Source organism: Sebastes umbrosus, chromosome 19 (assembly GCF_015220745.1).
Source record: "Sebastes umbrosus isolate fSebUmb1 chromosome 19, fSebUmb1.pri, whole genome shotgun sequence".
In the NCBI taxonomy this organism is placed as follows: Eukaryota; Metazoa; Chordata; class Actinopteri; order Perciformes; family Sebastidae; genus Sebastes; species Sebastes umbrosus.
In genome coordinates this window covers 25,155,050-25,168,287 of record NC_051287.1, presented here as the reverse complement: position 1 = coordinate 25,168,287, position 13,238 = coordinate 25,155,050, and the positions used below count along the sequence as shown (strand labels likewise).

The 13,238-nt window shown below is 39.8% G+C and overlaps 1 protein-coding gene across 5 annotated transcripts in view; it reads left to right on the top strand.

Moving 5' to 3' along the window:
- Positions 1 to 7,221: 7,221 nt before the first annotated feature.
- The window catches only part of sema4d (sema domain, immunoglobulin domain (Ig), transmembrane domain (TM) and short cytoplasmic domain, (semaphorin) 4D), a 58,415-nt gene continuing 52,398 nt past the window's right edge, over positions 7,222 to 13,238 (top strand). For 2 of the 5 annotated variants that reach the window (XM_037752035.1, XM_037752030.1), the window contains exon 1: positions 7,223 to 7,482. The gene's annotated coding sequence lies outside the window, so the exon portion shown is untranslated. Of the gene's footprint in view, positions 7,483 to 13,238 lie in introns of all 5 variants that reach the window. The other 3 variants (XM_037752034.1, XM_037752032.1, XM_037752036.1) reach the window with 3 other exon arrangements.

Here is a 13,238-nt window from a genome sequence, read left to right as displayed (position 1 = left end):
GCCCACCAGGGTGCGGCAAACTGCTTAATCTGCGGCTCGCTATTGGACAGCCTGAGACACGTGACAGCACCGGGGACAGTGATTGGAGGACGCGCTGTTTACCCGCCCCCGAAGCCGTATGACGCTCAAAGGTACAGTTATCCACTTTCATATACCTGATTCATATACCTGATTCATATACCTGTGCTATTGGTGGTCAGGGGGTTAAAGTATATATACTCAAGTACTGTATTTCCTGTACTGTATAATAATATTGTAATATATATTATATAATATATATAATAGTATAATATCTGCAACCATCTTGGACTCTAACCACTGGCGCACTTTACACTTACTTTACACTATACACCCTATATACCACTTTATAGACTGCACATATGTACATATTACATTTATTTATTGTACATTCTACATGTATTTATTGACGGACTGTACACACTATGTTCACCCATTCACTCTGTATCTTTTATATCTCTATTATTGTTTTTGGTTTTTTTTATCATTTTTGTATACCTTTACCTCTTCTGTATTTCACTCTGTTTGCTGATGTTGCTGCTTTGAAACCTGAATTTCCCTCCGGGGATTAATAAAGGTTCATCTTATCTTATCTTATCTTAGTGGAGTAGAAGTATCATTAAAGTAGTACAAACTGGAATACTTAAGTAAAGTAGTACCTCAGACTTGTACTTAAGTACAGTACTTGAGTAACTTAGTTACTTTCCACCAATGGCTATAATTGGTGTAGAAAATAAAATAAAAGAAGTACTTCAGTACACTTTTGAAGTACTTGTATTGTGCTTGACTATTTTCATTTTATGCTACTGTATACTTACTAGAATATTTTTTTTCCCCCATATATATATATACATATATATATATATGGGGGAAAAAAATATATAAATAAATATATATATATAAATTCAATTGTTTTTATATATATTTTTTATTTTATTCATTTTTTAAAGTCTCATATATCATATATATATAGTTTACTATAAATGTCCTTGTAATGAAGTATTTCTACATTGTGTGTTACTTTTACTTACAGTAAGTAATGAATCTGAGTACTTCTTCCATCACTGTTGCCGGCAGTAATACACCAATAAATTGAAAGTTCCCATAGAAAATGAAAGAACAAGGAGTTCACAATTCATACTATTGAAACCTGTATATTTCTATTCTATCTGCTGCATATAATTTAATGCTTAACCTAAATGCTATGATACAGCGTTTGCATTTTTTCTCCTCCATCTGCTTGTCCCTGTGCTGCAGCATATAATATAATAACTACAGACTAAACATGTGCTACATTTGTATATAGAATCTCACAGTAAACACTAAACTAGTAATTTATTTATAGACCATATAGCATGGCCTTCAAAAACAAAATAATATGAAATGAAAGTATTACTTAGATTGTTAATCGGCTTAGTTACACAGAGCAAAACACGCTTTATCTGTTGCCTTGTGAAGTTTCAGTTTATAAATGTCCTGTATTGATGCAGCATTAAGTAATTCTCTTATGTTCCATTTTGTATAACACAAAAATAATTCAGACCTCAGTCAGCTCTACTCTCAGTTCATTTTAGCCAAATCATCTGCACAGTCAAAGAGCATATTACACAAGCATTTAGTCCTCTCCTCTTTGTGCAAACATGTCAGATCTTTGTTGGCCTACATTTAGGTAACTAAACACGGCTTCACCGTGTTGTATAACTTGCAGCCAAACTTACAGATGTGGTGCTATAGCACAGTTCTACTGCAGCAGTTAGACGTCCTCATGTGGACTGTATAGTGCAGGTCAGCTGGGCTATTTTAAAACCATCCCGATGGCACTCGAGGTCAATTACATCACGCTGATAGTGGTAGCTGTAAGTGTCCACCAGGGGACGCAGGCTACCTAGGCTACAAATACCTCCAAACTGTAGACCTACCTATGTACAGTTACTTTCCTTCACTGGGTTTCAGTAGGCCGATAGGAAAGTAATCCATTTATATAATTGTCAATAAAGTTATTTAGTAAAATAATATTAATAACTTTTTTTTAAGACCGAAAGACCAAGAACAAGTACGCATATCTTTTAATGGAGAAATGTAGTGGAGTAGGAGTATCATTAAAGTAGTATAAAATGGATAATTTAAGTAAAGTAGTACCTCAAACTCGTACTTAAGCGCAGTACTTGAGTAACTTAGTTACTTTCCACCACTGGCTATAATTATATTCACCAAGTTATACAACAAGGTGAAGCCATATTTAGTTACCAAGCTGTAGGCCAACAAAGATCTGACATGTGTGCACAAAGAGGAGAGGACTAAATGATTGTGTAATGTGCTCTTTGACTGTGCAGAGGATTTGGCTAAAATGAATTGAGAGTAGAGCTGACTGAGGTCTGAATTATTTTTGTGTTATACAAATAAACCAATTTTTCAAGTACTTGCAATTTTGAGGTACTTGAAAAATTGGTATCAAGTAGAAGTATCATTTAAGTAGTATAAAATGGATTACTTAAGTAAAGTAGTACCTCAAACTTGTGCAGTACTTGAGTAACTTAGTTACTTTCCACCACTGTCTATAATTGGTGTAGAAAATAAAATAAAAGAAGTACTTCAGTACACTTTTGAGGTACTTGTAGTGTACTTGAGTATTTTCATTTTATGCTATTTTATACATCTACTCCACTCCATTTCAGAGGCAAATGGTGTACTTTTTGTTTTTACTGCACTACATTTATTTAAAAATTTAGCAGATTCATATTAATAACACAAATATAATCAACTAATATATTATGATGTATTATTAGAGATTAAGAAAATACCTTATTTATCCCAGGGGGGAATTCACAAGTTACCCAGGAGTAGGCTATATATAAAATAATCAGTAGTAAAAGTACCAATACGACAATGTATACGTACTCCAAGTTTACAAGTAAAAGTCATTCATTTAAAATCTTACTTAAGTTATAAAGTGAAGTTGATTGATTTGTTAGGGGATGTGATGAAAATGTTCCCTCTGGCACAGTAATCTATATCAAATATAATACCTCCCTGGTGTCTGATGGAACAATTTAATCTTTTTTTCATTATAACTGAAGCAACAAAAAGGGACACCTATCTCTTCACGCACAAGATACATCCACTTGCGCGCAGAGAGCAAAGGTTCATTCAATATAAGAATGATATGTTTGATATTTGTGTATTCCTACACTGACCATTTGCACTGTACTGATCTCTGTACGTAGACTAACTGTATATACACAGAACACATACCCTTAAATACATTTCTTTAAAAGAAATGTTGCCGTGTATACACACTTCTCACTTAGATATATTTTTTAACTGCACTGTCTAAATTTTTCTATTTTATCTTAACTTTATTTATCTGTATGTACTGTATATATAAGAGCAAAACGACATTTTTTCTGTTTGTATTTTTAAGTTACCCATTTTTATTTAGACAATTTATCTTACACAGCTCTGTTTATATGTCTTTATTGTAGAGGATTTTTACTTATTTTATGTACATTTTTGTTTTTCTTTCACACTTGCACTGACAATGTAAACGTTGTAAATGTTTCCCATGCCAATACATTTTTGAATTTGAATTTGAATATTTGCCACTAGATGGTGCTGCTTTACCACACTGGTGTTGGCCAACCTGTAATTCTTAAAAGCAAAATAATGATGTTATTTCCTTAAATCACCCTGACAAGAGTTTATATTACACATGATTGGTTTAGGGGGAATGAGTGGGCTAATAATTCATCTTAAAAAATATATCGTTGTATTTACTCAAGTGAGAAGGCAAAAGGTACACCAAACTCCTACCTTTTGCCACTTCTGTATGTTTGTCCCACAGCAGGAGTTATTTTGATTTAATGGGATTTAAGCAAATGTCCATCTTGTGGATTGTGTGTTACATTCCTTCAACAGTGGGAAACAAGGAAGACAGGAATACTTTATTTCTATTTTTTCTTTCATTTTAATCTTTATTTTAACTCGGAAATACATATATAGATATATATCTCTTTAATTTACCTATACAGTATCTATCTATCTATCTATCTATCTATCTATCTATCTATCTTGTATTAAAAGTCATATAGAGGGTAATGTTCCATTTAAAACGTTTCTGCATATACTTTTGATCTGAGTGGACCCTGACCTCTGACTCTTGTGGTGTCGATCCTCTCTCGTATACCAGTCGACACACACACGCACTCCCCTCTCGACTGACCTCAGACCAGCGCTGGCCCTTCCAGTGTTGTGAATGATTGCGGTCTGCCTTGTAGCATGGATACACCAGCTAGAGTCTCTAAATATATCCAACTGGTGTGTCTGAAGAGCTCCAGCATGAAGATCATATACTTACACTTGAAATCTACACCTCAACTCTAGTACTTTCTCATCTATTGTGTGTATGTGTGTGTGTGTGTGTGTGTGTGTGTGTGAGACTCTCTGTTCCTGTTACATTTACATTTTGGCCATTTATCTGATATTCTTATCTAGAGCGGTATTAAAATAAGCTTCACTGTGTGGGTGTCTGTCTGTCCCTTTTTCTTTAACATCTACAACAAAATATATCTTTAAAAAATGCAGATCTGTCTAAGTGGTGACAAATCATCTGAGCACCAGTATTACGTTTGGGTTTCAGCACGCATTCCTCGGTCTCCTGTTTTCTCTTAACAGCACATGTCACAGAGTGAGTGAAGATAAACCCAGCTGCTTTACGTATTCATTTCAGGCAGCACTTACCGTCCCCCTTTTAACTCCAGCCAGCCTTCAACCCCTAAGCTCTCAAATCACCAGGGGCTGATATGAAAATAAACAATTTGTAGTATAGCGTATGATGCCTGGGAGTACTGGCATATTTAAGGATACGGCAAAGAAAAGGCTTATTGCAGGTCAACTGGGCAGGTAACCTTGTTATTCAGTGACGCCACAAAGCAGCCACAGAGGTGGACTGCGACGCTGTTCTATCTTCTCAAAGATGGTATTGTATTCGGCCCGCAGTGCCATGGAAAGCCCCTCTCCCTCCTCCTCCTCCTCCTCCTCTTCCTCCACCACCCTGCACAATGACACAAGGGTCAGCCTGTCTTTCCTCCACTGTGTTTTTGATTCACTTCTCCTCTAGGAAAATGTTGTGTAACCTTTGACCTCCAACAGTGACCTTTTAAACTGGCCCCACTGGCCCCCCTAGAGTCCCCACAGCCAAGGCTTAAGGTGACTGTAGCTGGCTACCACAGAGGTCATCGAGGTCACGTCCTTGGTCATATTTCTGGAAATTTGTGGGGTTTGAATGAGTGAATTAATATAAGGGATTTGTATTCTCCACCTAAATTACATGCCTGTAAAAGGAAGCCTTTGCAAAAGTCCAGCATTCAATATTTAAGATAATAAAAGTATAGACGTTTTAAGAACAATGCAGAAAGGTTGTGTTATACCATTACATTTGATATTATTGAACTATTACTACAGATGCATCATATAAACACTATTTCAATGTTGTAGCTGGAGGAGGTAGATCTAATTTAATTTTACTACTTAAATTGTGTTTGGCAGTTTTATATATGCATTATATTTTGATTCACAAGCTACCGAACAGTAGGTCTATATAAAATAAATATCATATTTACCAGCTGCAACACTAAAGTGATAAACACATTAATGCATAAATGATTATAATCTATTACATATCATATTTTTCTGAAATGGACTATTCTGCATAATGAGTACTTTTAGCTTACTTATAGCCTAGCCCAGTGGTTCCCAAACTTTTTCACATCAAGGACCCATAAACTGACACAAATAGAAAAAATAAACCACGGACAGACCCCTATTTGATAAGATTTTGTCCCCCATCTGATAGGACTTTTTTGTTTTTAGATGTTTTATTATAGAAAGTGAATGAAACCCATGACCAAAATAGTCATAGCCTACTTTCTGTCATTGTGTTACTGGATGGAATTATAGTGGAAATAAATGATTCCCCTTTTTTGCTGGGGACCCCTTGGAACCCCTCGCTGGGGACCCTACTTAGAAAACCCCTGGCCTAGCCTACATTTGATGCTAATACTTACTCTACTTTTATCGTTATTTAAATTAGCAGTGGGTAGAAATGGAGCAAATATGATTTAAAAAGTTATTTTTATAAAACGGTCACTATATCCTGACAGCAGTGCACGAGACAGCCAATCTGAAAAAATCATGTGCCTCTGTGACCTCCGGTGCTCCTAACGACATCTGCAAGATTTCAGAGGCCGGAGGAAAACAACCAATCAGAGCTGAGCTGGAGCCTGCCGTCTCTGAGCAGCTGTCAATCATTCGCAAACTCCGATCAAACGGTCAAACTAGACAGCGCAGATCAAATATGAATCAATATTCTGTTACTGTAATGCCTATTTCTCTCCACAAATGTTTTCAGAAACATCTTGTAGTGTACTGTTTAGCTGTAAAATGAGAAAGTTTGTGACCCGGCAGCCATGTTGAGATCAGTTGAGGAAATATACCAAGCACCGCCCACCAGCCGGAGCACAGCCAATAGGAATGCTATCTCTCTCTGAAAAGACCTGTGATTGGTAGAAGTCTTCCGTCAACGGCTAGATTGTGTAAACCCGGAAAATAGAGCCATGAGGAGGAGCAGAAGTCTAGTTATCTCTCAGAACACTTGAATTACAATATGCTGAAAGGTTATTATGGAATTTTGCCCAATGATGCCAAAAACATTCTGCCTACTGCAGGTTTAAGTGAAAGTTTATGTTCACCCTACTTTACTCCTTTGAGTTCCCTACCAAAAAAATAACTTCCTGAAAATGGTCTCTCAATGGAATTGCAGTCGTTTTTTTAACCTAATTTTAACCATTCATAACCATAAATGAAAAATTAAAGAATATTTTGAGTATTTTTTAATTTTATGGCTTATACTGTACTTCTTGTAGAAGTGCATGACTTTGCACTGGGGACAAGGTAAAATCAAGAACATGTACCAAAAAAAGCCAGTAAAAAAAAAAAAAAAAGATTATTAACGTGCATTATTTTGTGTTTATGAGATGTAAAAAAAAAAATACCGTAAAGCTTCAGCAGGCTGAATGCTTTTGGTATCATTGGGCAAAAATTCCATAATAACCTTTCAGCATATTGAAATTCAAGTGTTTTGCCCAATGATGCCAAAAATATACTGCCTACTGCAGGTTTAAGTAAAGTTTTGAATGCAGGACCTTCACGAGTATTTTGACGTTGCTTTTGCTTTACTCCGACTAACGTTACTTCTCCGACCACTGGGTCTCTCACCACCACCGCCTCCCTCTGCTCCCTCCTCCCTGTGTGCTGGTCTCACAGCCCGGAGAGGTTTGAATCAGTCTCTGGTCCAGCAGCCGCCATGCTGAGCTGAGAGAGAGAGAGAGAGACACACGGACCAAACTTTGTCACGCTGCACCGACTCATCTCCGTACCCACCGGGACAAAGAGGAGAACATTCCCACGGTGAGTCGCAACATACATTGAATACTTTCAGCGCGTAGTTTAGTTTAGCGAGCTGCTAGCTTAGTAGCTCTCCGGTTTAAAACTGCTGACTTATTTGAGCCGCTGCTGGTGTTCATGCGGGCTGTCTCCACGGACTGCGAGCTCAGCTGCACTTGTTGCACTGAAACCCCCACGGAGACACTAAAGAAGAGAAACCCAGCGGTACAATTCAGTTTTTTTTTGTATTTGTTCCTACTTGTTTCGACCGCGCATATAACTTTAACAACACTTACCACGTTGTTTTAAAGCCCAACGTTAAATAATAAGATAGTTAGCGGAGGACTTGTTGCAGCAACTCTCTCTGTCTCTGTCCTTGAAGCGCAGAATACCTCCTGAGTATAATATCTCTCTCACACACACACACACACACACACACACACACACACACACACACACACACACACACACACACACACATCTTTTTAAAGACTAAACTCTCCTTGCACTTTCAAGATGCCATCCTGGCAGCCAGAGGTCACTCAGGGGTTTCTACTCTTGGCATGCATAAATCAACGGTGCTCTTTCACTGCAACAACAAAAGGCTTTTTATTGACAGCACTGAAGCACCATGTTGTCACCACACTTTATATATATGAAGACTGGCTGGAGCAGGAGCAGGAGTTGAATTAAAACCTCTGCAGCATGATGTGTTTTTGTAGTTCTTCAGCCTTGAAGGCATCTTGTGCCCAGACAGACAGACAGACAGACAGACAGGAGGGCAGTCCAGTGCAGCTGCAGCTCATCAGTGGATGACCGTAAACCTTTCACCTGCATGCATGTCTGGCTGTGTGGACCGGAGGGAGTAGTGAGAAGTTATGGAGCTGTTTTCTGTCTCTTCATTTGCCCTCTGGCCTTAGCTAAGTGAAGTCCTGTGTCTGTGTGTGACTCTCCTGGCTCCATGCAGTATAATTCAGGTCAGGTTAACACCTAAAGGTCCGGTTCCTGAATCGGACCAATGCGAGGATGATACATTGTTTAAAGGTCCCATATCGTGCTCATTTTCAGGTTCATACTTGTATTTTGTGTTTCTACTAAAACATGTTTACATGCTGTAATGTTAAAAAAATCCTTTATTTTCCTCGTACTGTCTGCTTGAATATACCTGTATTTACCCTCTGTCTGAAACGCTCCGTTTTAGTGCATTTCAACGGAATTGTAACGGAATTGCGTGGCTAGGCAACAGTTTGGGTCCATGTTTACTTCCTGTCAGCTGATGTTATTTACATTCACTGCAACAGGAAATAAACTGGGACACATTTAGAATGTTTACGTTTAAAAAAGTTTTATGGTCTAAATATTGTATATTTGTGACATCCAAATGGACAGAAATCCTAATGGCTTGTTTCAAACGCACAATTTCTGACTATGGGCTGTGTGTACTTCTCCGTATATTGAGCGTTTTGATAGTTTAACAGTATTTATAAAGCACTTAAACCTGCTTTATAATGTAAAAGACATGAAAATCTCACTTTTTACAATATGGGACCTTTTAAGAAAACGCTCAAACAGATTAATCGATTAGCAAAATAGTTGGTGATTAATTTGATAGTTGACAACTAATTGATTCATCGTTGCAGCTCTAGTCTCTACCACATGCTCTTTAACATTTCAAATATGCTCAAAGGAAATGACTCCTCACTTCAGAGTAAAGAAACGCCCCTCACATTATATACAGGCTTATATTGCATGAGCACTGTGTAATTTTGAAACATGCCAGCTATTTAGTTTCCCCCTTTTAAATACAGCTGTTGCAGTTTCTAAATCTATTTTCTGCTACTTCGTTAGTGACATTAACCGCCCCTCGTCTAAAGCAGAACACACGGGTTATGACATCCCTTCCCTCGCGGCCTCAATAAGTAATTCTTCTGCCTCATCGAGTTTGATTCCACAGGTCCTCGGCCGGGTCGCATCAGGCACGGGGGGCAGCCACCCGGATCTTGTCAATATGATGGGCTGGCTGGCGCTTCAGTGGCACCGGGGCGAGCCAGAATCATGTCAGCCAGACCCTCGGGAGGTGGGGGGGAGAACTAGCCAGAACAGGATATTGCTGTGCGATCATTCACTAGCGGCAGACAAATCATTAAACCAGTGGCTGCGTGCCGCTGAGAGGCGTAGACATTTCTGTCTGTCACACTGACTTTCCCCCTCAGGTTAGAGGTTTTGTTTGCGCTGTAAGGTTGTCATTGAGGCCTGCACATTTTGGATTTGCCACTGGAAAGAAGGGCAAATATGGTGGATGTATTATTTTCTCTGCAGTGCATAGTATTGTAAACTTCTAGACTTACCTGCTTTTTATGGGAGGAAATCTTTGCACACATGTTGCTTTCCCAGGACCTCCCGTCTCAGGAAAGCTAGTTTGTCTATTTTTACACACGTGCGTGTCTGTGTTTGATTTGTTTAAATTCTATTAGTGAAGAAACTGAACTATCCTTGTCTTTTTTTCCCACATTCATTGGAAGCACAGGATTCACATGTGCTAAATGAAATTACACAGAACGCTCTTGCTTGTTAATGATAACCACACATGAGCACGCACACCCGTCGTCTTTAGAGTCCATTTCTTCTATCAATAATCAATTTCAAATGGGTGGGAAATGGGAGCTGAAAGAGAGCTTTGTTGTTAAACTTGAACTTTGTGCAGAAATGGCACTTGTTTTGGATGCCAGGGGTTATTTACTTGGATGCCTTGTTTGGTTTTTCAGAGCAAGTCTTGGCTGTTTGTCAGATTTCTCTCTTGTTAAAAGGTGGGAGGAATCGGTTCTTACTGGGACGCTTCCAGCTTTGCATATAGGAGCTCACATTGAGCACACATTATGTGTCCGAATGCAATTATTCGACCACCTCAAAGGAGACTTTTAGGAGACGTCACGTTTCTTTACATTCCTACAGTGACTGACTGTCAGGTAATTGAATAAAGTCTTCATGGATATGAGGGGGACCATTCACGAGGCTTTCTTCTCATCGTCCCCTCTGCTGGGTTTGGTCGTCAGCCAGTCTGCTCTGATAGAAAAGGCTGGAATACCTGCAAACGATCTGGGCAGTAACACTTCACCTCCTGCTGTGGAGGTCAATGTAGAAGGTGACAAACACACACGACCCCCTCATTGTTCCCTCCTGCTCATTAGAAATCGAATGATCTTCTAGCAATCTGCTGGCAGTGGAGTCAGCAAACCAGACTTTTAAGGCCTGGCCCCTGACACCAATTTTCATCTTCATCTCATCTGATCGTTCCAAAACACTGATATCTTCACAACGACACGGCCATCTGGAATAAAGCTCAGTGGTGTGAAAATGGTTGCCAAACGCCGCTTTGTTTCATGTACATGTCATAACAACGGCTTGTATATCCGCCGTCCTCGGTCTTCTGTTTTTTTTTTAATGATGAATACAGACTACCGCGACCTGCTGGTGTGGAGAGTTATTTCCTCTCACGCAGGCGCAGAATGTATGTGCTAACTGGCCGTCGTCTTTGCGGTGTGTTCGGGTGCAGCTTGTCGGCCACGACAAAGGCGACGCAACAGGCGGCCTTCGTCGCCGCTAGTTTTCTGATGTCGAGTTTGCGTGTCCCCCAAATCCAAATCATACGCACTGCATGCTGAAAGATGCACATGACAACAGTTTCATAAGAGCCATTTACAAAACAAGGTGGGCAATTTTGATGTATGACCTGCAGCAACCTCATTGTTTTGGTCCTGCAGGAGTTAAAGGGCAGAGGTCAGGGGGCCAGTCTGTGAGGTTGAGGTGTGCTGTGCTGGCTCTATGAAGCAGACATCTGGGGCAACCCCCCCACCTCCTTTCGAAATGCATCCAAAGCTCCGCTGCCACACCCTAGTATCCCCCTAACACCCCTCAGGCTGGAATAATTTCCTACTGGCGAAGCATCTGGCTCCATATCAGCGTCAGACAGTGGGCATGTGCAGGCGCTTCATGTGTGCGCCTGTGTGTTACTGGCCGTGCATAATGCGTAGCTGCATTCCAGAGATGTCTCAGCAAAATTGTCTCATGATTTGCTTCAAATCAGCTGATACAAAGAAGACAAACACTCGACGTTAAGCCTCGGTTTCCTGTATTTCTTTGTTAGATAACAATACAGGTGAGGAACGGTCCACACCCTTTAAATCTTTTCAATGATCAAAAGTAGTTCTAGTGTTAGCTTCCACAGCACAGCAGTCGTGTATATTCATGAAGATTCCCAAGATGCTGCACCCCCCAAAGCTATGACTAAGCTTTTTGCTGAGAGTGCAGGAAGCTTACTGATGCGTTGCTGCAGCGCTACTGACAGCTTTACTTGATGTTTTGAAAAGGTTCCCGGGCGTTGTGTTGCTGCTGAGAGCAGGGAGCTGGAAGGGAATGGAGAGGGGAGAGTTGGACATACAGTACATTCTGTTGCTGTGGAGGAGGATATCACCGTGTGTGACACAGCCCAGTGGACAAGGTGCTCCCTGTCTCTGTGCAACTTTCAGCAGCATTTGTTTTATAGGTGGTAGTTTTTGCATGGAGACGATGTTGCGTGACAGACAGGGAGATTTGAATCAGTTTCCCGTTTATCTGTTTGATTTGTTAAGTGTTTGCATGAGAAATAAGTCCTACCATCAACAATCCATTGCCTGAGGTTAGCAAACTGTCTTTACAGTTTAACTGTGTGTGTTGACAGTTTATTAGGTACAGCTAGGCAATACCAATGCAACAGCCATGACATAAATCACACCTTCTAGGGTTCTAATGTTTTTGTTGGAGCTAGGGCTGCAACTAACGGTTATTTTCATCATAAAGTGGGCATGTCTGTAAAGGGGAAACTCGTGGTTACCCATAGAACCCATTTTCATTCGTAAATTTGACATGGTTGGTACCATTGGATTCCTCAGGTCTTTTAGTTTCATATGCCAATATCTTCACTCTAGCTTTAGAACTGAGCCCACTCCAACCTCCGAAAGATCCAATCCTGCCGCTAGATTTTTAAGAGGTTAATTAAAAGCGTTTGGAGACTCGATACAGTATCGCAAAACATAAAATCGCGATACTGATGTGTATCGATATTTTCTTACACCCCTAATTTTCCTCAATTAATCAATTAGTTTTTTGGTCTATAAAATATCAGAAATTGGTGATTGATCAGTGTTTCCCAAAGCTCAAGATGACTTCTTCAAATGTCTTTTTTTTGTCCAAAACTCAGAGATATTTAGTTTACCGTCATAGAGGAGTAAAGAAACCAGAACATATTCCCATTTAAGAAGCTGGAATCAGAGAATTTTGACTTTTTCTTCTTAAAAAAATTACTCAAACCAATTAATCGATTATCAAAATAATTGATGATTAATTTAATAGTTGACAACTAATCAATTAGTCAATGCAACTCTAGTTGAAACTGTAATAGACTGCATTGTTAGGTGTACATAATAAACTGTCAGTTAAGTGTATACCACCCAGGGCTAAATACAGTGCTGAGAGAGCGCAGCAGCTGGACCTGTAATTCCCATTCACAAAAAATAGTCCCCACAACAATAGACGCAGATGCACACTACCCTAACCTCAGCCCCACCCCCCCGTCTTTCTTCCCCTCACCCGCCACCCCAAAATCCCCCTCCCCCTCCTCAGCAATTGTGTGCATTGACGCTTTCCAGAGGCGCGATCTCTGCGTCTCCACTGGCGAGCAACGTTTGACTTGCTGTGACAGGGGGAAAGGCGAACCTGGGCGTTTTTGTTACACACTCTAGACG